The following is a 22,472-nucleotide window of genomic DNA, read 5'->3' on the forward strand; positions in this document are numbered from 1 at the left end:
CGAAAGAAAACATTGACGGTGGTATCTTGTTACTGTTTTGGAAAAGTTTTTAATGGTGGTTAGCAAATTTTTGGTCGAAATAGTTAATAAGAAATGGTATTCGATGGTTTTCCCTAGCTCTTCCTCCACGACCTGACTCTTTGTGTCCTCTATCTAGGTACATGCTCTTATTGCCAGTTCTGTCGGGGGTTTCTGGGCCAACGTCACAAAACAAGCGATTGAGATAAAAATTTCTGAAAACCCCCCTTCAACAAATGAGGTCTGTTTGCAGTTACCCAAAGCTTGAGACTGGTCGTTCGGAGGCTGAATTTCGCGTGGAGCTCTTGCAACCAAAACATAGCGTTATAGGGCGCAGGACTGGTCACCAGTGACGTCACAGGCGGTAGCGCCGCTGTGTAAAGACGGCAGCAGCAAACACGCGACAGCCACTGCTTGACAATGGCCACCGAGTATTCAGGAAAAATCTTGTGGGTATAAAACCCGTAGAATTTTATCAAATTTGTACTAGTTCGTACAGCTGTAATTTTTCGATTTTGTAACCATTTAATTGGGCTCAAATTTCACCAGCCACCTACCTTAACAAGAAATACGGTACTACCTCAGTACGTTAGCTATACAGGGTGGTCCTTTGATAGTGACCGGGCCAAATATCTCATGAAATAAGCTTCAAACGAAAAAACTACAAAGAACGAAACTCGTCTAGCTTGAAGGGGGAAACCAAATGGCGTTATGGTTGGCCCGTTGCCATAGATCAAACGGATATCAACTGCGTTTTTAAAAAATAGGAATTCCCATTTTTATTACATATTCGTGTAGTACGTAAAGAAATATGAATGTTTTAGTTGAACCACTTTTTTCGCTTTGTGATAGATGGCGCTCTAATAGTCACAAACGTGTAAGTACGTGGTGTCAGGTAACATTCCGCCAGTGCGGACGGTATTTACTTCGTCATACATTACCCGTGTTAAAATGGACCGTTTACCAATTGCGGAAGATGTCGATATCGTGTTGATGTATGGCTATTGTGATCAAAATGCCCAACGGGCGTGTGCTATGTATGCTGCTCGGTATCCAGGACGACAACATCCAAGTGTCCGGACCGTTCGCCGGATAGTTACGTTATTTAAGGGAACAGGAAGTGTTCAGCCACATGATGATGCCCAAGTAGGTGTTTTAGCTGCGGTCGCGGCTAATTCGCACATCAGTAGCAGACAAATTGCGCGAGAATTGGGAATCTCAAAAACGTTGTGTTGAAAATGCTACATCAACATCGATTGCAGCCGTACCATATTTCTATGCACCAGGAATTGCATGGCGACGAATTTGAACGTCGTGTACAGTTCTGCCACTGGGCACAAGATTAACTACGGGACCATGACAGATGTTTTGCACGCGTTCTATTAAGCGACGAAGCGTCATTCACCAACAGCGGTAACGCAAACCGGCATAATATGCACTATTGGGCAACGGAAAATCCGCGATGGCTGTGACAAGTGGAACGTCAGCGACCTTGGCGGGTTAATGTATGGTGCGGTTTTATGGAAGGAAGGATAACTGGCCCCCATTTTATCGATGGCAGTCTAAATGGTGTCATGTATGCTGATTTCCCACGCAATGTTCTACCGATGTTACTACAAGATGTTTCACTGCATGACAAAATGGCGATGTACTTCCAACATTGTGGATGTCCAGCACATAGCTCGCGTGCGGTTGAAGCGGTATTGAATATCATATTTCATGACAGTTGGATTGGTCGTCGAAGCTCGCACGTTCACCGGATCTGACGTCCCCGGATTTCTTTCTGTGGGGAAAGTTGAGAAGGATATTTGCTGTCGTGATCCACCGACAACGCCTGACAACATGCGTCAGCGCATTGTCAATGCATGTGCGAACATTACGGAAGGCGAATTACTCGCTGTTGAGAGGAATGTCGTTACACTTATTGCCAAATGCATTGAGGTTGACGGACATCATTTTGAGCATTTATTGCATTAATGTGGTATTTACAGGTAATCACGTTGTAACAGCATGCGTTCTCAGAAGTGATAAGTTCACAAAGGTACATGTATCACATTGGAACAACCGAAATAAAATGTTGAAACGTACCTACGTTCTGTATTTTAATTTAAAAAACCTAACTGTTGCCAACCGTTCGTCTAAAATTGTGAGCCATATGTTTATGACTATTAAAGCGCCATGCTTGATGGCGACACTGAGGACAGATCCCTGTGGTACCCCATTCTCCTGGACTCGGGAGGAACTATGGGAGGCCGCGACTTGCACGCGGAAGGTACGATACGACAGAAAATTGCGGATAAAAATCGGCAGAGGGCCCTGAAGACCCCATCCATGAAGTGTAGAAAGGATGTGATGACGCCATGTCGTATCATACGCCTTCCGCATGTCGAAAAAGACAGCGACCAGGTGCTGACGGCGGGCAAAGGCAGTACGGATGGCCGACTCCAGGCTCACCAGATTGTCGGCGGCGGAGCGGCCTTTACGGAACCCACCCTGAGAAGGAGCCAGAAGGCCCCGAGACTCCAGTACCCAATTCAAGCGCCGGCTCACCATCCGTTCGCGAAGCTTGCAAAGAACGTTGGTGAGGCTAATGGGGCGGTAGCTGTCCACCTCGAAAGGGCTCTTGCCCTGTTTCAAAATGGGGATGACAATGCTTTCCCGCCATTGCGTCGGAAACTCACCCTCGACCCAGAGACGGTTGTAAAGGTCGAGGAGGCGTCGCTTGCAGTCCACTGAAAGGTGTTTCAGCATCTGACAGTGAATGCGATCTGGCCCAGGAGCGGTATCAGGGCAAGCGGCAAGGGCACTGTGAAATTCCCACTCACTGAATGGAGCATTGTAGGATTCAGAATGGTGGTTGCGAAAAGAAAGGCTCCGACGTTCCATCCGCTGTTTAATGGAGCGGAAGACAAGTGGGTAATTGGAAGAAGCGGAACTAAGAGCAAAATGCGCTGCCAAGCTGTTGGCAATTTCGTCGGAGTCTGTACAAACCGCTCCATTCAATGAGAGCGCAGGGACGCTGACAGGGGTCCGATAGCCATAGAGGCGTCGGATCTTGGCCCAGACCTGCAATGGAGAGACATGGAGGCCAATGGTGGACACATACCGCTCCCAGCACTCCTGCTTGCTTTGGCGGATAAGGCGGCGGGCTCGCGCACGCAGCCGTTTGAAGGTGATGAGGTGTTCAATGCAGGGATGTCGCTTGTGACGCTGTAGCGCCCGCCGGCGATCTTTAATAGCTTCAGCGATCTCAGGCGTCCACTAAGGCACAGTCCGCCGCCGAGGGCACCCAGAAGAACGGGGAATGGCAGATTCGGCGGCAGTAACGATGCCGGTGGTGACCAATTGAACCACCGCATCAATGTCATCACTAGAGAGCGGCTCAGCAGCGGCAGTGGAGGAAAACAAGTCCCAGTCAGCCTTATTCATAGCCCACCTGCAAGGGCGCAGAGAAGACTGACGCTGTGGCAGTGACAGAAAGATCGGAAAGTGGTCACTACCACACAGGTCGTCATGCACTCTCCATTGGACAGACGGTAAGAGACTAGGGCTGCAGATGGAAAGGTCGATGGCGGAGTACGTCCCATGCGCCACGCTGAAGTGTGTGAAGGAACCATCATTTAATAGCGAAAGATCGAGCTGTGCCAATAAATTCTCAATGGTGGCGCCTCGACCTGTCACCACTGACCCACCCCACAGTGGGTTATGGGCGTTGAAGTCACCCAGTAACAAGAAAGGTGGTGGCAATTGGGCTATCAGAGCAGCCAGGACATGCTGTGGGACATCACCATCCGGTGGAAGGTAAAGACTGCAGACAGTAACAACCTGTGGCGTCCACACCCGAACAGCAACAGCCTCTAAAGCTGTTTGTAGAGGTACAGACTTGCTGTGAAGAGAATTAAGGACATATAGGCAGACGCCACCAGACACCCTTTCATAAGCTGCCCGGTTCTTATAATAACCCCGATAGCCACGGAGGGCGGGGGTTCGCATTGCTGGAAACCAAGTTTCCTGAATAGCAATGCAGAAGAAAGGGTGAAGGCCAATAAGTTGGCGGAGCTCAGCTAGATGGTGGAAGAAACCGCTGCAGTTCCACTGGAGGATGGTATTGTCCATGCCTGGGGAAGGCGTGATGGGACTGGGAAGGCAGATTACGCCGCTGGGTCACCTGCTGCCTCCAATTGAGCACCGGTGCTAGCACTATCCATGGCGTCTGAGGAACCGGCGAGATCGATGTCCTCAGCGGACGCCAGAATCTCCACCTCTTCCTCAGACGCAGAGCTTGTAGGAAGTGGTGGGACGGGTGCCACCGCAACGTCGTTGGTCTTGGCGACTTTCTTCTTTTTCTGCTTGTCGCGCTGTGCCTTCGGTGGTTCAGGCTTCATGGGCTTCACTGGGTCAGTCTCAGGGACGGATGATGACCGTGAGGACCTACGACCAGGGACTGGTGGTTGTTTCAGCCACTTGCGGGTGTCCGCTTTTCCACTGGTCGGAACTTGCGAAGGGAGGTCCCCAAGGGATCCCTTCCTGGCGAGAGTAGCCGAAGAAGTCTTACGCTTCTCCGGCTGGGAAGGAGGAGCTGATGTCCCTGATGGTTGGGAGGGTGTTGCTCCTGAAGAAGATGGAGCAGGAGCAACAGGGTGTGAAGTGCCCCCCACAATCAAGGGGGCTGTTGGATTCTGACCAATCAGGGAACCAACCGTACGGGACGACACAGGAGATGGAAGAACCGTCGTTGCAGCAGCGGCGTACGTTGACGTCAGTGGCACAGGATGGAGCCTCTCATATTTCCGCCTAGCCTCAGAGTTCGTCAGGCAGTCCAGGGTTTTATATTCCATTATCTGCCGTTCTTTCTGAAAGATCCTACAGTCTGGCGAGCAGGGGGAGTGGTGTTCTCCGCAGTTAACACAGATGGGAGGCGGAGCACATGGAGTATTGGGATGCGAAGGACGTCCACAATCTCGACATGTGATGCTGGAAGTACAGTGGGATGACATGTTCCCAAACTTCCAGCATTTAAAACACTGCATCGGAGGAGGGATATATGGCTTCACATCACAGCAGTAAACCATCACCTTGACCTTTTCGGGTAAAACATCACCTTTGAAGGCCAAGATGAAGGCACCGGTGGCTACCTGATTATCCCTTGGACCCCGATGGACGCGCCGGACGAAGTGAACACCCCGTCGTTCGAGATTGGCGCGTAGTTCATCGTCGGACTGCAGTAGAAGATCCCTGTGGAATATAACACCCTGGACCATGTTTAAACTTTTATGGGGAGTGATGGTGACGGAAACATCCCCCAACTTGTCACAAGTGAGCAACCTCCGTGAATGGGCAGAGGATGCTATTTTGATGAGAACCGACCCACAGCGCATTTTGGACAAGCCCTCCACCTCCCCGAACGTGTCCTCTAAATGCTCCACAAAAAACTGAGGCTTGGTTGGCATAAAAGATTCACCATCGACCCATGTACAGACAAGGTACCGGGGTGAATAATCTCCACTGCTGTCTTTAGCCATGCGTTCCTCCCATGGAGTGGCCAGGGAGGGAAATGATCTTGGATTGAATTGCTTGCCGCTGAGGTTAGACCTCGATCGCTTAGAGACTGCTGGGGAAGGCCCACCAGCGAGAGATGATGTACCACGCTTCATTGGGGGTCATCCGCCTTGATACCACCCACTCTGACCAGGGGCTCTCCCCACGGGTGACACCCACCCACAGCAAAGACCACCTGGCAGGATGGCCTTTGCTGGGAGTCCCGATGCCCCAGAGGGATAGGCATCTACTCCTCGGCATACGTGGGGAGGTAGCAGCTCAGGCATCAGCAGTGCGATCCCTGTGTAGTCAGGGGGCTACCACCAAGAGGGTACATGACGACCCCACCACAACGGACTGGCTACCGCGCTGGATGTCGGGTGTCGAAGTATCCATGTACATCACGAGGGCAAAGATGGAAGTGCACAATGGAGGGAATCTATGCTATCCAGAACACACTGTAGCGGACGTGGCCGGAAGTTCGATGTAAGTCCAACTCCATGAAAAATCAGGTGTGCCAGATCTTAGGGCAAGATGGATTTAAGATGCACCACGTAAGGTGTCCTTCCCCAAATGGTACGCCCTAAGGGAAAAATTTAGAAATGGAGTGGTTAAACCCCTTAGGGGGCCATCACATTAAAGGCCGAAACATTTGAGACTCCTTTTAGTCGCCTCTTACGACAGGCAGGAATACCGCGGGCCTATTCTTACCCCCGAACCCGTAGGGCGCAATTGCTTTACGTACACCTGGGCCGAAGTGGGAGACTAGCTCCCAGATAGAGGATATTCAGTGCATGTCAGTGGCAAAACAGGTCAACTAGAACCCTACCCCGGTGGCACCTTGCACGGTCTGCAATTTCGTTGTCTTTCATGCGACACACATAAGGCCGGCCGAAGTGGCCGAGCGGTTCTAGGCGCTACAGTCTGGTACCGCGCGCCCGCTACGGTCGCAGGTTCGAAACCTTCCTCAGGCATGGATGTATGTGATGTCCTTAGGTTAGTTAGGTTGAAGTAGTTCTAAGTTCTAGGGGACTGATGACCTCAGAAGTTAAGTCCCATAGTGCTCAGAGCCATTTGAACCATTTTTGAGCACACATAGGCCACGGAAAACCGTCGGTTAGTTTCTCCTTAAAAGTAAAGCAGCCATTAATCCGAAGATTATTTTGAACAGTGCTGTACTAGGTATCCTCATGTTGGAGGTGGTATGCTATTGCCTTCCTCCAACCTTTCCAGTGACTTGCCTAGTTGACTTGCTACAAATAGTTTAATGTGGATTCTGAACGACGGTGCAACTCCACATTTTTCACATCAACAAATACTGGCAGAGGTTAAAGAAGTGATCAATGACAGATAATACTCCTAGGATTGACCAGGGACTGAACCCTCGACAATTGGGTTTGGGGTTGGGATTTTATCACTTTTTTATTATCAGATGACTTGCTACTTTCATGAACATTCAGACGACCATAGTCAAAATCATAATGTAATTTGAACTGCAAATTCAGAAAACAAATAATTATTAGCAACAAAACAAGAGAAAAAGATTCTGAGTACCAGGAAACTAACTCACAATCTGGTCTCTATTTTTAATTTAATTAATTTTTTTATTTTTATTTTCATACATACTTCTTGTGCGAGGAAGAAACGTGAAGAAAACAAGGCTTCACGTTGCTCGGAGGAACCAAAGACCATAGGGAAACTTAAGGGGAGTTAGAATGGAAAAATTTTTTTTTTCACATTTTCGGATTTTTATCTCAATATAAAATTTGCAACTTTCCGAATAAAATGATGTATATATCAGTTATAAACTCACATCGAAAGTATTTTATTTTATTTTTTGAAATATAATGTACACTGGTTGAAAAGTTAAAATTACTTCAAGATGTAATAAAAACGGTAATTTTTTATATAGACGGCTATGGATTGCTGTGTTATAAAGGTTCAATTACGTGTTTGTATTGGTAGCACTGTCAAAAACAACATCGTATCATTTCATATTATAAACACGTGTTGCATGTCGAAGTGCTAACGTTTTTCCGAAGAAAAGTGACGAATAGATTGGTAAATCTCTCAAAAAGTAAAGTATGACGCCAAAACGAAGTGTTTTTAAGAAGTGTGGGCTTCATGGTAATAGATTTTCGAATAAAGGGAAACATTGTGTTCAACGTGTGGCATGTGAAGTTACAGACAATGAAATGCAGGCAAACTCGTCAGTATCTGGGAGAAACACCCATTAGTGCTTCGAAGATAAATAAAACGTTGTGATACACAGTTTTCTCAAAACGAAATTAATGTAAATAGTAGGTTATGTTATATTCTCATAGATTTACACATCCAAACAAGGGTGTTAGGTGAATGTCTGTGTTGTAAAATATGTGAAGGGCCAGTTAATGTACATGAAGACAGTTAGGTATCAAATGGACTAGCCAGGAAACTTATCATTAATTGTGCCAGTTGTAAATATACTCATTCATTTTGGATTTCTCATAAGTGTAAAGATAATTATTTTGAAGTAAATGTTAGGTGGTTTTATGGATTGAGAGCTATTGGCAAAGGACACACTGCAGCAGAAACAATGTGTGCCGTGATGAATATGCCGCGCCCATCTTGTAAAATCGACAAGTATGCAGGATTTATTGGAGCTGTTGTGGAATCTGTTGCACGTGAGTCAATGAAGGGTGCTGCAAACGAAGCTGTTGAAACAAATGATGGTATGAGTGACTTACCAGTAGCATTTGATGGCACTTGGCAGAATCACGGCTACAGTTCTAACAATTCTGTTGCTACGGTGACCAGTGTGGATACTGGAAAGGTAACAGATTTCCAGATTATAACCAAACATTGTTATAAGTGTAAATCAGGGAATGAAGAAGGGCATATCTGTGATAGAAATTATGAAGGAACAAGAGGTGGTAAGGAGGTTTCTGCAACTATTGAAACTTTTAGTCGATCTGTGAACGAGACGGCAGTGTGTTACACTAAGTTGTTAGGTGATGGGGACTCAAAGGCATATAATAGTGTAGTAGCCCCTCAGCCTTATGATGAGAAGATTATCACAAAACTGGAATGTGTTGGTCATGTCCAGAAGAGGATGGGCACCAAGTTGAGGAAGTTGAAATATAGTTTGCGAGACAAGAAATTTTCTGTTGGTAAAACCATAAGAGGCAGGCTGACAGACAAAATATTTGATGAACTACAGCAGTATTATGGGATGGCCATTAGAAATAATGTCCGCCCCCGGTAGCTGAGTGGTCAGACTGTCAATCCTAAGGGCCCGGGTTCGATTCCCGGCTGGGTCGGAGTTTTTCTCCGCTCAGGGACTGGGTGTTGTGTTGTCCTAATCATCATCATTTCATCCCCATCGACGCGCAAGTCTCCGAAGTGGCGTCAAATCGAAAGACTTGCACCCGGCGAACGGTCTACCCGGCGGGAGGCCCTCGTCACATGACATTTCATTTCATTAGAAATAATACTGAGGATTTGTTGAAGATGGAGCAGGTAGTATGGGCTACCTTCTTCTACAGACTGTCAATTTATGAAAAACCAGTGCACCACCTTTGCCCTCCTGAACCTAATTTATGGTGCAATTACCGCAATGCCCAGCTCTCAAATAGTTCATACAGCCATAAACATTCCATCCCAGCAGCAGTCATGGATATCATAAAACCTATTTACAGAGACCTGGAAAATTCTGAATTACTGAAGAAGTGTCTGCATGGTCAGACTCAAAATCCCAATGAGTCCTTTAGTAATCTTATATGGACTCGCTTATCAAAAAAGGTTTTTGTTGGAATGAAGACACGAAAGTGTGGGGGGGTCAGTGATGCTGTTATTGCTTTTAATGATGGCAACATTGGTAGGGTGAAAGTGCTACGGCATATGGGAATTAATCCTGGATCAAACTGCATCAGAGAACTTGAACGGATGGACAAAGTTCGCAAGAATATGCAGCACAGTTGGCCACTACGGAGTCCAGAAGAAAAGAAGAAAAAACTTGGAAAAAGATCAAGAGGATAATATACAGTATGGTGCAGGGTGCTCCTGAGTGACTAAAAATGAAAACGAATTAAGCATGTATTAAGTGAGTTACAGTCTTTTGAAACTTTAGAAGCCGTTCCTGAAAATTTAGATTTTCTGTTGCATTTGTTCCTAAATCTCAGAAACCATTTCGAGTAGAGTATTCAAATTTTCAGGAAGTAATAACATACGTGTCCTGAGCCTACTGTACCAAAGGAGAACATAATGTTATGTATAATTAAAATTATTTAAGATAACGTACAAAAAAGTACACAAAATTTTAACCGTGTGATTACAAAATTGTATTTCCGAAAGCAGTGGCTGAAATGCAATTACTGTAGTTCAAGTAGACTCAGAACATACAGTTTAATGTTCTGTAAAAGTTTCATGTCAATGGCTACAGTGGTTCCTGAAATACAGTAAAGCCTAGTCACTAAATTTAACATTGTCGGGATAGGGCGTTACAACTCCCCTTAATCAATACGCATCAGTTAGAAACAAGATAAAGCATATTTGCAAAAAGTGCTCGGTAACGCGGGAACTGCAGCCACTTCCAATGCGCTGTCTACAGTTGGCGAAAGACACACGCGATCATGGTCGTTCTCTCCTTCAACAACGTAGTTAACCAGGAGCCAAACGATCGTATTATTTTTCATGCCGGCCGGAGTGGCCGAGCGATTCTAGGTGCTACAGTCTGGAACTTCGCGACCGCTACGGTCGCAGGTTCGAGTCCTGCCTCGGGCATGGATGTGTGTGATGTCCTTAGGTTAGTTAGGTGTAAGTAGTTCTAAGTTCTAGGGGACTGATGACATCAGAAGTTAAGTCCCACAGTGCTCAGAGCCATTTGAACCCTTTTTCATCTGAGGGAAAAAGGATACGTCTGAACGAATCAGAAATTCATCCGAAATAGGAGATTCAGCCCTCGGGGAAGAAAAAAACTGTCGACGAACCCAGAGCCAATGATACCGTCCAGATGAGACCAGCCTATGAAGCAAGGTATCCGTGTAATGACATTCGTCAGACCGATGAGTCGGACAAAAGCCCATGCGAAAAAGATGGTCGCCAGTCAGTATCAAATGATGAATGACCATATACCACAAAGAAGCAGTCTCCATCGGTAATACAGGAAGACTAATACGAAATGAGACAGTTTTCCAGGATGTTGACAGGGAAGCTATTTCAGCAGAGGAGAGGAATGATGGTTAACCCCGACGGGATGATAACTGTCCGATAGTGAGGGGCGCCTTTGAAAGGATATCAGCACGTAAGAAACTGAAAATTATAAAATATTCGCTGATATGTCGCAATTCAGGATTAATCCGTCCATCAACTGGAGGAGCCAATCTGTTTGGCTGGAGACTGGAAAAAAAGAGGGATGCACGAGGGTCACTCCAAAAGAAATGCTCACTATTTTTGTAAAACTACAGTTTTCATTCTGCATGTGTGAAAGTTTTACAGTGTGTAGATACATCCTTCCCGCTTGTTTTCAAACTTAGTTCAACCTGTCCCCATGAGTGGCGCCGTCACAGTATGTCTTCAAGATAACTGCTACACTTGACTTTCGTCAGAATCAACGTGCTCTCATATAAATCCTGTGCTGTGAAAACGAGACAGTGGGAAACATCCACAAGAGGTTGAAAAAGGTGTATGGAGATGCTGCTGTAGATAGCAGTACAGTTAGTCGGTGGGTAAGCAGATTACGTCATGAAAGCGGGCACGGCAATATTGAAGATTGTCCAGACAATGTGCAGAGAATTAACGAATTGGTGACTGCTGACAGACGCATGACAGTGAACGAATTGTCGCGCTACGTTGCGATAGGGGAAGGAAGTATTTGCAGAATACTGAAAGTGTTGGCGTTAAAAAATGTTTGTGCCAGGTGAGTTCCCAGGATGTTGACAGTGGCTCACAAAGAAACAAGAAAAGCGGTATGCAGCGAACTTTTGGAACAGTACGAGAATGGTGGAGATGAATTTCTTGGAAGAATTGTGACAGGTGATGAAACATGGCTCCATCATTTTTCGCCAGAGACGAAGAGGCAATCAATGGAGTGGCATCATGCAAAAAAAATTCAAAACCACACCTTCTGCTGGAAAAGTTATGGCTACGGTGTTTTTCGATTCCGAAGGACTCTTGCTTGTGGACATCATGCCAAGTGGAACCACCATAAATTCTGATGCATATGTGACGACACTGAAGAAACTTCAAGCTCGACTGAGTCGTATTCGACCACATCGGAAAAAGCAGGATGTTTTGCTGTTGCACGGCAATGCACGGCCACATGTCAGTCAAAAAACCACGGACGCGATCACAAAACTCGGATGGACAACACCCGCCATACACTCCTGACCTGGCTCCATGTGACTATCATCTCTTTGGGAAACTGAAAGACTCTCTACGTGGAACAAGGTTTGAAGATGATGACTCCCTTGTGCACGCTGCCAAACAATGGCTCCAACAGGTTGGTCCAGAATTTTATTGTGTTGGTATGCAGGTGGTGGTTCCAAGATGCCGTAAGGCAGTTTATAGGGATGGAAATTATGTGAAGAAATGAAAATATCGTTCCTAAAGGATGTATCTACACACTGTAAAACTTTCAAACATGTGGAATAAAAGATGGATTTAAAAAAAAAGTAGTGTGCATTTCTTTTGGAGTGACCCTCGTAATTAAATACGGAGTCTGTGTCGTACAAACAAGATGGAAGCCTTCACTTTCATATCGTGAGAGCTTGCAGGGCCTGGCCGCCACTTGATTCGCAGTTCAGAACGTACGCCGTCGCCACAAGAATCGACCGGATAGTTGTTTGAGTCTTCGGACCATCATCGCGGGAAGCGGGAATACCTGTGCGATGTAATACACTCTGCTGAAAATACTGATGTCTGAGACCCGCACTTGGTGAAGGAGGCTAAGCGGAACCTCTAGCCAATTAAGTGCCGCCATTTGGTCAGGTAGCGATCTATCATAATCCCTAAGGACTTGTGGCGATCGACCACCGTCGCTCGAGGAGTTACCATTTAGTTGCAACGGCAAGAACGTACATTTGCCGTCATTAATTTGGGCACCAGGGAGGAGCAAAATCTTGTTGAGCCTAGCCACAGAGGCACCAGCTTCCCTTCGTAAAACAATATAATTTTTAAAGCTATATTTTGTGTGTCCATTTGAAACATGAATAGGAAAGTAGTCTATTGCGATAACTAACCAGCACTGAAGCAGCTAAACCCGTCGGCACACGGACCGTGCTGTCGAACGTTAATGTTGAGCGTGCCAAGTTCAACGTGCTGCTGAACTCTCAGGAACGATGCGACTTGTGCATACGGTACGTGGGCCACAAAGTGATAAACGCGATCGCAACGCACTCCAGCGGCAGTTGAGGGATGCTTCTAGTTCGTAAATCACCCTGTTTACTCAACGGCTGAGCGTAAAATTCCCACGTTAGCTCTATTAAAACGCACATTTCCTCCTTCGTCCACGAAAAGGAAAGTACCATATTCAGTCAATAAGGACACATGCTTATAAAAGTTCCATTACAAACAGTGCGGTACAAATTGGGAATGCTTCTCCGCATAAGATAAACATTACCTCATCATTCCCACACTTAAGTAAAACCCCAAGGTCAGTCTTACTTGATAACTGTTCCTACCCAGTAGCAGAATCTTTGCAACATGTGAATTACGAAGCGTAAAAGAAAAAGGAGCAAAATATCTTTATACAAGTGTAAGTAGGCTGTTTAGGTTTTTTTATTGGCAACGCCACCTTTGTATAAAAATCACTGGCAGTGCTGTGTGCAGTCTGTGGCTAGTTTGCATTGTTGTCTGCCATTGTAGTGTTGGGCAGCGGCAGCTGGATGTGAACAGCGCGTGGCGTTGCGCAGTTGGAGGTGAGCCGCCAGCAGTGGTGGATGTGGGGAGAGAGATGGTGGAGTTTTGAAATTTGTCATGAACTGCTATATTTATATATGATGATATCAAGGTAAATACATTGTTTGTTCTCTATTAATATCTTTCATTTGCTAACTATCCCTATCAGTAGTTAGTGCCTTCCATAGTTCGAATCTTTTATTTAGCTGGCATTAGTGGCGCTTGCTGTATTGCAGTAGCTTGAGTAGCGAAGATTTTTGTGAGGTAAGTGGTTTGTGAAAGGTATAGTTTAATGTTAGTCAGGGCCCATTCTTTTGTAGGGATTATTGAAAGTCAGACTGCATTGCGCGAACAAAATATTGTGTGTCAGTTTAAGCACAGTCTTGTATAATTGTTCAAAGGGGATGTTTCATATGGCGACCCTGCCAGTATACCTCACTGGAATCTTCTGATTTTTTCTTGTAGTTTGTGTAATTAGTGTAGCTTTTGTTCATTCCTAGCGCGTAATTGTAGAGAGAATCTCCTTTGTAGTTGCAGTCTTTCATTGTTGTACAGTAAAACAGTTGTGGCATGCATGTAGATTTGCACCAAGTATTTCGCAGCTGCAATTAACTAGATATTATTTTCAGTGCTATGTTAATGTGTTCTCTCATTTTTGATCTTCAAATTGTGTTTTTCTGTGTTGTCGTGTGAAATACTGTGACAATAATGGCGTGTGAAAAACGTAATACTAGGCTCCAAAGTAAACTGAGAAATGACAGTGAAAATGAAAGCAGTGTGTTAGCGCCACCGAGTAATGAATTAACTGATGTTCAAAGTAGTAATTTGGTAATTGTGCATAGGGAAATGGAGCGGGCTGCAAACAATGGTGTAGACAGTGAAACAGGTAGTGAACAGGGAAGCATTATCGATCGATCGGTCGGCAACAGCTCGCCTCAGGAATCCGAAATGACAGGACATAATTTCGCAAATACTGTAGATTCAGGTTTTGGGTCATCACCGTTTTCTCAAATAAGTCAAGACACATTTTCTGCTTGTCAAAATGTGAATGTTGCCGGTGCAAATGCACTGCCGAAAAGCGTAGAGAAACAGATTCCAGACACTAATAAATTATTATTGCAATTAATGCAACAAATGGAACAAAATCAGAGACAAACACAGCAAAAGTTAGACACAGTGGAACAAAATCTTCAAAAGTTAGAAACAATGGAACAACACCAGAGACAAACACAGCAACAGTTAGATGCAATGGGACAAAATCTTCAAAAGTTAGACACCACGCTTGAACAAACACGTGAAGATTTAACTAGTGAGTTACATAACATTGAATCGAAATGTCAAAAAGTCTGTAATGACGTAAAAACACAAATTTGTGAGCATTTTCAACCTATTTTTTTGCGGCATGAAAATGCATTACAGAATCACGAAGCAGCCATAAAAGAACTGCAAACCATTGTTCATGAAAATCATGAGACCTTGTGGGCTAAAATTGACTCAGTTGCATCTACCAATTCGGTTACGCAACTTGCAAGAACTCATGAAAACTTAAAGGACACAGTAGATACCCTGAAAATTGGTTCAGAAAGACACATGTAGGAAATAAGTACACTATCGGAGAAAGTAGCCGAACTTTTGGATCAGGTCACTAACTTATCTACAAAGGTAGATGATGATCTGAATGACACAAGACCCGTAGCCTTCACTGACACAGAAGAGTATGAACAAATAAGAAAATTCAAACAAAATCAAAATCAAATCAATACACAGTACAAAAGAGAAATCCGGGAAGTACAAGATCAGCTGGCACAAGTAATACAAAAATTACAAATTTCAGAGGACACTCGCGCTCCAACACGGGAAGAGGGACACAGAAATACGGAACAGCCACAAAATAATAACACAGGGCATTTCGGAAGTTATGAAAGAAATTGGCAATGTGCACCGAATTTTGAGATGGAACGGCCGACACGACCTAACAATGACCGATATGCGACTCGCCGACATGATCATTTTGACTATAAGCTGTTCATTACTACACGTAAATTTAAAACATTTAAGAATTCTGGCAACGACATTCATCCACAAGCATGGCTCCATCAATTCTCTCATTGTTTTCCTCCCAACTGGTCGTTAGAACACAGATTAGAATTTATGTATGGCTACTTGGAGAATGAACCAGCTGTAAGAATGCGATCGGTAATTCACGATTGCCACAGTGAAGGAGAGTTTTACCATGCCTTCCTCTCAGCATATTGGTCTCAAGCTACACAAGACCAAGTAAAATATAGCATCATAATGATGAAACATTTCGAACAATCTGAATTTTCCAGTTTTGTAAAATATTTTGAAGACATGTTGCACAAGAATCAGTACCTGACAAACCCATATAGCCCCTCAGAACTCATCCGCATTTGCTTAATCAAATTGCCTGAACTTTTACGACATATTATTTTGGCAGGACGTTGCAAAGACGACATTGAAGCATTTCAGGGACTCTTACAAGAATTAGAAATTGACACTGACAATCGCGGAATGCGAAACCAGGAACACAACAATTACAGGTCACATCCGTCACAATTCCGCGATGAAAGAAGTAATAACTTGACACGACATGGCTATTCTCACAACACAAATCGTGACCAAAACAGACACCACCCGTATGACAACCGTGGGCAGAGTCGTAATAACTACAGGGAAAGATCACCTCTCCGTGGTAATGACTATCACAGAGACAATAAGAGAAACAGACAATATGGGAACCAAAATAAATACTATCAAGGGAGACAGAATAACTTCAGATGCAACAGTTCAGTGTGCAGTCACGATTCAGGGAGGAATTCTCCACCATGTGACCGACAAGAAAGAAACTACAGGAACTACCGACATGACGACAGACGATATAATCATTACAACAGACCAGAATTTAACCAGAACTGGCGGGATTCAAACAGAGCAGGGCCCTCTCGACAAGGTGAATTTGTAGAAGTTAGACCTCCAAATCCCAATAACGACGCGCGCCAACAAAGAAACAGACAATGACTCGCACCGCAGGCAGCCACGTGCGCCGGTTGGCTCAGAGAAAAATAACATAGCTAACCTTGAGAAAAATTCCAGTATTCTTTACCGACGTATACCGCATGATAATTACGTTCAAGTTGAAACTCTGAGTACTGTGAAGAGTACAGGATTGCACCACATTTCACATGTAAAACCGTTTATTGCAAGATAATCTGCTTTTTAACTTAGTCTTTGCCATAAAGTTTTTCACTTCACATTTCTAGTATGCTTTTTCAGACTTAAGAAACTGTGAACATGCGACAATGTTTGAAGTTAAATATGTGATAGCTACACGATTTTACCACGACGCTACTAATGAGTAACAATTTACAATGTTGCTTTTGCAGTGTTTCTGTTTTATATCGGCACAGTTTTCTGTTTTATTCTGGAAAGTAAAACAGGTTTTAGTAGTAACTTTTGTGGTATAGCTACAATGAGACTGCCTTTTCGGTAGCACAACAATACGTTACAGCACAGTACTTTCTTCATCATGGCAATAAGCGTAATAACTAAGATATCTATACGCAAAGCATTTCACTTTTGTTTATCATGAGGTAAGTACATTGACTTCAGCAGAACTTAGCTTTCGGAGGACAATAACTACGACACTTCCACAGAGATTATCTTACAGCAAGACGCACATTTAGCGCTACAGGACATGTGTTTGAGTGATTAAAATTGTACTCAAATCATTTATTTTTAAAGATATTTGAAGTACAATGATACAAAGGTTTTCCGTAATACATTTCATTCCATTGTTCTCATCTGTAACACCTGAGGGTATAATTACATTAATCCTCAGGGGGGAACACGCTTACTTTGTGTATCATGTGTTTGGCAAGCACAAGGAACCCTAGCTAATATGGTATTTGCTTATACAACTTTACACATCAGCACCATATTTCTCTAAGACAGAATTACACAGCTATCTGATCATTTAGCTGAGAGAGACAAACTTTTTTTTTTATGCCAGTGACAGATGTATACGTAATTACACAGTTGGGTAACTTCACACTTACGAAACTGTATTTTGTCTGTACTTTGTAAACTGTTCATATTTTTTCGGAACCATTGTGATACTATGAGAGCTTTGAATGATGTATTTGGTATGAGATCATGATTTTTAAAGTACGTTTGAGGTAGATGACATTATTGAAATGAGCAGAGAATATTTTTTAGGGTTTGAAATTATTGCAGAAAGCTACGACGTTTTTGAGATTTGACTGAGGTGTTATGATGTTATTATTACGACGACGATGTGTATTATGTTGTTGAGGAATGTTTATTATGCTACGTATTTCTCATGATGAAATATTGAAGAAGTGTCGATGAATATGCATATGTATAATGAGGTAAGGAATAATGAGTAGTGGTTAGGGACTCTGATTTGTGGAGAAGGTTGTTGGAAACCGAGAATCGTACTTTAAGAGTTATGAAATGTGTGTAAATGCGTGAATGTATCACAATGCCGATGAAAACTTTTTGAACACTTATATTCATAGGATTTTGTTTCTACACATTTGTAACGCAAATTTTCGACCTGTGAAATTTTTATGTGAGACTGTCACTGTAACGGAAACTGCTGTCGTAAATATTTCCGTAAGAAAGTTAAGTGACCACCTGCACGTAATGTGTCGTGGGCACGCAGCTGTGTCAGATGCCAGGAGAACAAGTCATTAGTGAGTGCCTCATCAGAAGCACAGGCAGAAAAAAAGAAAATAACATAGCTAACCTTGAGAAAAATTCCAGTATTCTTTACCGACGTATACCGCATGATAATTACGTTCAAGTTGAAACTCTGAGTACTGTGAAGAGTACAGGATTACACCACATTTCACATGTAAAACCGTTTATTGCAAGATAATCTGCTTTTTAACTTAGTCTTTGCCATAAAGTTTTTCATTTCACATTTCTAGTATGCTTTTTCAGACTTAAGAAACTGTGAACATGCAACAATGTTTGAAGTTAAATATGTGATAGCTACACGATTTTACCACGACGCTACTAATGAGTGACAATTTACAATGTTGCTTTTGCAGTGTTTCTGTTTTATATCAGCACAGTTGTCCTCACTATTGACATTTCCTTGTTGAAAGCATACTGTGGAGCTCGTAATTTATGATATTTACTAAAATGCCTAATGAAATGATTAGAAACATTTTACATCTATTGTCTTTGTAGTTAAGAGATTGCTCATTTTGTTTAATATCTGGTTTCCAGCTGTGTTGCAGCATTGGTTTTATAAAATAAACTTAAATGCATCTGCTAATGTGAACACTTTCTGTCAACAGATTTATTAAATAATTATTTTCTGATCCACATTCTTCGAAAAAGGAGCTCTTGGAATGGAGAGAACAATAAGAAGGGACTAATAACAGTAACTGCATCTATAATTTTCTTTTCAAGTACTTGGTAATTTCTTTTGTAGAATAATTTGTGGTGCACCACTTTAATTACATAGATATTAAGATGTGATTGTACATTTCCCTTACCTGCATTGTTATCTTTAGTGCACTATTTTTTCTGCTTGAGCTATGTCATGTTTAGATATAAGCTGCTGTTTGCCAGGCATAGTGCTACTGAACTTTAATTTGTGTTACTATGCTAAGCCAGATTTATTTTTTTGTTTGCTGCGCATTGCCTCATATTAGTTGTAATGTTGAATTGCTTGGTAATTTAGATTTACTGTAGCTTGCTTTGCGATTTTCCATTTTTTTTTTTCATTGCTGTTTATATTAATTGTTTTATGTGCTGCTGCATTGCCTCGTCCCTTAGTTTAGCATCTGAGCTCAGTAGATTTAAGTTAGCTTAAGAGGGGTAGACTATATAAGAAACTGACTATGGAGAATAGGTAAAGAATGCATTGCGAAGTTATATGAAAAAGATTTGGGCCCAAATGAGTATTGTACAATCAGAAATAATTATTTTGAAAGAAATATGAACAGAATACAGAAAGCAGGCTTAGATAGGACTTTTTGGGAATAATGATGAACAAAGGGAGATCTCCATGCAAAATACTGCAGTAAAACAAACCCTGTCCTTTCCCTTTTGTGTTATCCCACTATATGTTTGTGTACCCTTGTGTATTTGTTTTCTTCCTGTCTCTGTGTACTGTTTCACAGAACTTTTTTCTCTTCTAATACTAAGTTACATTCACTATGATGAGGAATACTGTTATCCTCAAATACAGTTGGCATTAATAATGTGTTATTTACTTTGTAAAGATGTTTAGACATTATTTATTCTGTTTTGTGTTAATGCTCATGTGTGAAGTTGATATTTCAAAAGTTATTCTGATCTTTTATGTATGTACTTATGTCATAATTCCTGTAACACTGATGTATATGTTATTTCGATTCTTTTGTAAAGCCCATATTACTACAAATGTTATCTGTACTATTATATTCTTTAATGATGTATTTTGTACCTTTGTAATTGTATTCTTATGTTATAAAATTGTAATTGACACCAGTTCATCAAATTAAGTAACTTGTAAGTTACATTTCACTGCACACGTTTCTGTTGGTCATAGTATATGGACAATATGTGAGAAGTAGGGACTGTTAGTATTTGCACGTGTGTTAATAATTCAGCAAGGGACTGGTTAACAGCATTGCTGGTTCTAGGGACAATTAGAAACAAAAAACTTTGTGAGTGCACAAGTGGTGGTTTATGGACTTGCTATATTCTGTGCAAGTCTCTTTGATGGTAATTGTGCACCTGCACAGTCGCAACGGATGGCTGCTAGCCATCTCTACAAGGACTACAGTGGGTCTGCATCTATGATGACCCACCAATACCATTATTTCTACAAGGACTACAGTGGGTCTGCATCTTTGATGGCCCACCAATACCATAATCTCTACCAGGACTACAGTGGGTCTGCTCTGTGATGACCTACCTACCAATACTCTTCAAAATTTCGACTGACTCTGCTGTGGGTTTGCTCTGTTGTGGCCCATTACCTGTATGCATGTCAAGAGTCAGCACTGTCTTTCCGTTGGAAGGACAACACTACTTCTTCAAGACTGCATGGAAATCCACTACTTCTGTGTGCATTTTCTTTTACTGCTCAGACTTTGAGAAAAACTCTGCATTTTTACTGTGATGAACAATTTGGACTGTCTTTATGGACTGTGAGAAAATTTGAGCTTTTGACCAACATGGTATCAATAAGTGTGTGCATTTGATATCTTTGTTATTGTAATTATGAAAAATTTTTTCAAATCTGTATTGGCCACTGCCCAAACCAATTTGTAAAATTTTTTGTGGGGAGCATGGGGGCTATGTAAGTAGGCTGTTTAGGTTTTTTTATTGGTAACGCCACCTTTGTATAAAAATCACTGGCTGTGCTGTGTGCAGTCTGTGGCTAGTTTGCATTGTTGTCTGCCATTGTAGTGTTGGGCAGCGGCAGCTGGATGTGAACAGCGCGTAGCGTTGCGCAGTTGGAGGTGAGCCGCCAGCAGTGGTGGATGTGGGGAGAGAGATGGTGGAGTTTTGAAATTTGTCATGAACTGCTATATTTATATATGATGATATCAAGGTAAATACATTGTTTGTTCTCTATTAGTATCTTTCATTTGCTAACTATCCCTATCAGTAGTTAGTGCCTTCCATAGTTTGAATCTTTTATTTAGCTGGCAGTAGTGGCGCTCGCTGTATTGCAGTAGCTTGAGTAGCGAAGATTTTTGTGAGGTAAGTGATTTGTGAAAGGTATAGTTTAATGTTAGTCAGGGCCCATTCTTTTGTAGGGATTATTGAAAGTCAGATTGCGTTGCGCGAACAAAATATTGTGTGTCAGTTTAAGCACAGTCTTGTATAATCGTTCAAAGGGGACGTTTCACAAGTAGCGCAAGCTGTCCTGTAGATTACGCCAATCGAACAAAGTAACCCCTCAAAAAAAGGAACTTATATTTACATAGCATCAAATATTATAGTATATACTTATATTAAACTAATAATAAAGTGTCAGAATCTAATAATAACGCGAATGTTAAGAAAAAAATGGGAGTGTCAAGTTGCTAACCACCGCCGTCAATGAATTCTTATTATAGGACAGTGACGCTACTAATTACGTTTAACCAACAACACAAGCAGTGCATCTAATCACATTATCTTAGCCCGTGCTGAAAAGCTTAATCGTAGACATCTTACTAATTGAAATTTAATTAATACAAATTGTACCAAGAACAATGCGTTTTGGGTGGATCTTCAGTGTGTCGCTGCCTTCAAATAGCCTACTCTCATAATACGCAAGTTACAACAATTGTTTTGCCACGAATATGATGTTTCTCATTATTTTATTGGAACGAATCACACAGTTAACAACGGATTTTCCAGTATTCTTAATTTGCTGGTGCTCAGAAACGGCGTATATACATATAGGCTTGAAATGAATGCCAATATGGCGCCTCACAACTCTGTACTGAATGGAGACGTCGTGCGTGTGACGTAGGTGACGTTGTGACATCTCATTGGTCAACGCTCAGACGCACGCTCAGAATATCTGACATGCCAGATATTAAACTTCCTGGCAGATTAAAACTGTGTGCCCGACCGAGACTCGAACTCGGGACCTTTGCCTTTCGAGGGCAAGTGCTCTACCATCTGAGCTACCGAAGCATGACTCACGCCCGGTACTCACAGCTTTACTTCTGCCAGTATCTCGTCTCCTACCTTCCAAACTTTACAGAAGCTCTCCTGCGAACCTTGCAGAACTAGCACTCCTGAAAGAAAGGATATAGCGGAGACATGGCTTAGCCACGTCAGAAACTCGGCACGCTCAACGCTCAACGTTCGGATGCACGGTCCGTGTGCCGACGGCTTAACGAATATCGCCGCTGCGTGACGGAGCAGACACACGTGGCAGGCAGGTAGCATGGCAGACGAGACGGGAAGGGGACAGTCTAGTAAGAGAGGCGTGGCTAACAAGTGCTTACCGATTGTCAAGTGTCTGTCATTATCGACTGCGCTAGAGGCTGATA

At 42.9% G+C, this 22,472-nt stretch overlaps 1 non-coding gene across 1 annotated transcript; it reads right to left on the reverse strand.

Annotated features, from left to right (window-relative positions):
* Positions 1-22,036: 22,036 nt before the first annotated feature.
* On the reverse strand, positions 22,037-22,111 carry Trnas-cga (transfer RNA serine (anticodon CGA)). The gene has a single exon. It is a non-coding gene; the product is annotated as a tRNA-Ser (tRNA).
* Positions 22,112-22,472: the final 361 nt, after the last annotated feature.

This window comes from Schistocerca serialis, chromosome 9 (assembly GCF_023864345.2).
Source record: "Schistocerca serialis cubense isolate TAMUIC-IGC-003099 chromosome 9, iqSchSeri2.2, whole genome shotgun sequence".
Lineage (NCBI taxonomy): Eukaryota > Metazoa > Arthropoda > Insecta > Orthoptera > Acrididae > Schistocerca > Schistocerca serialis.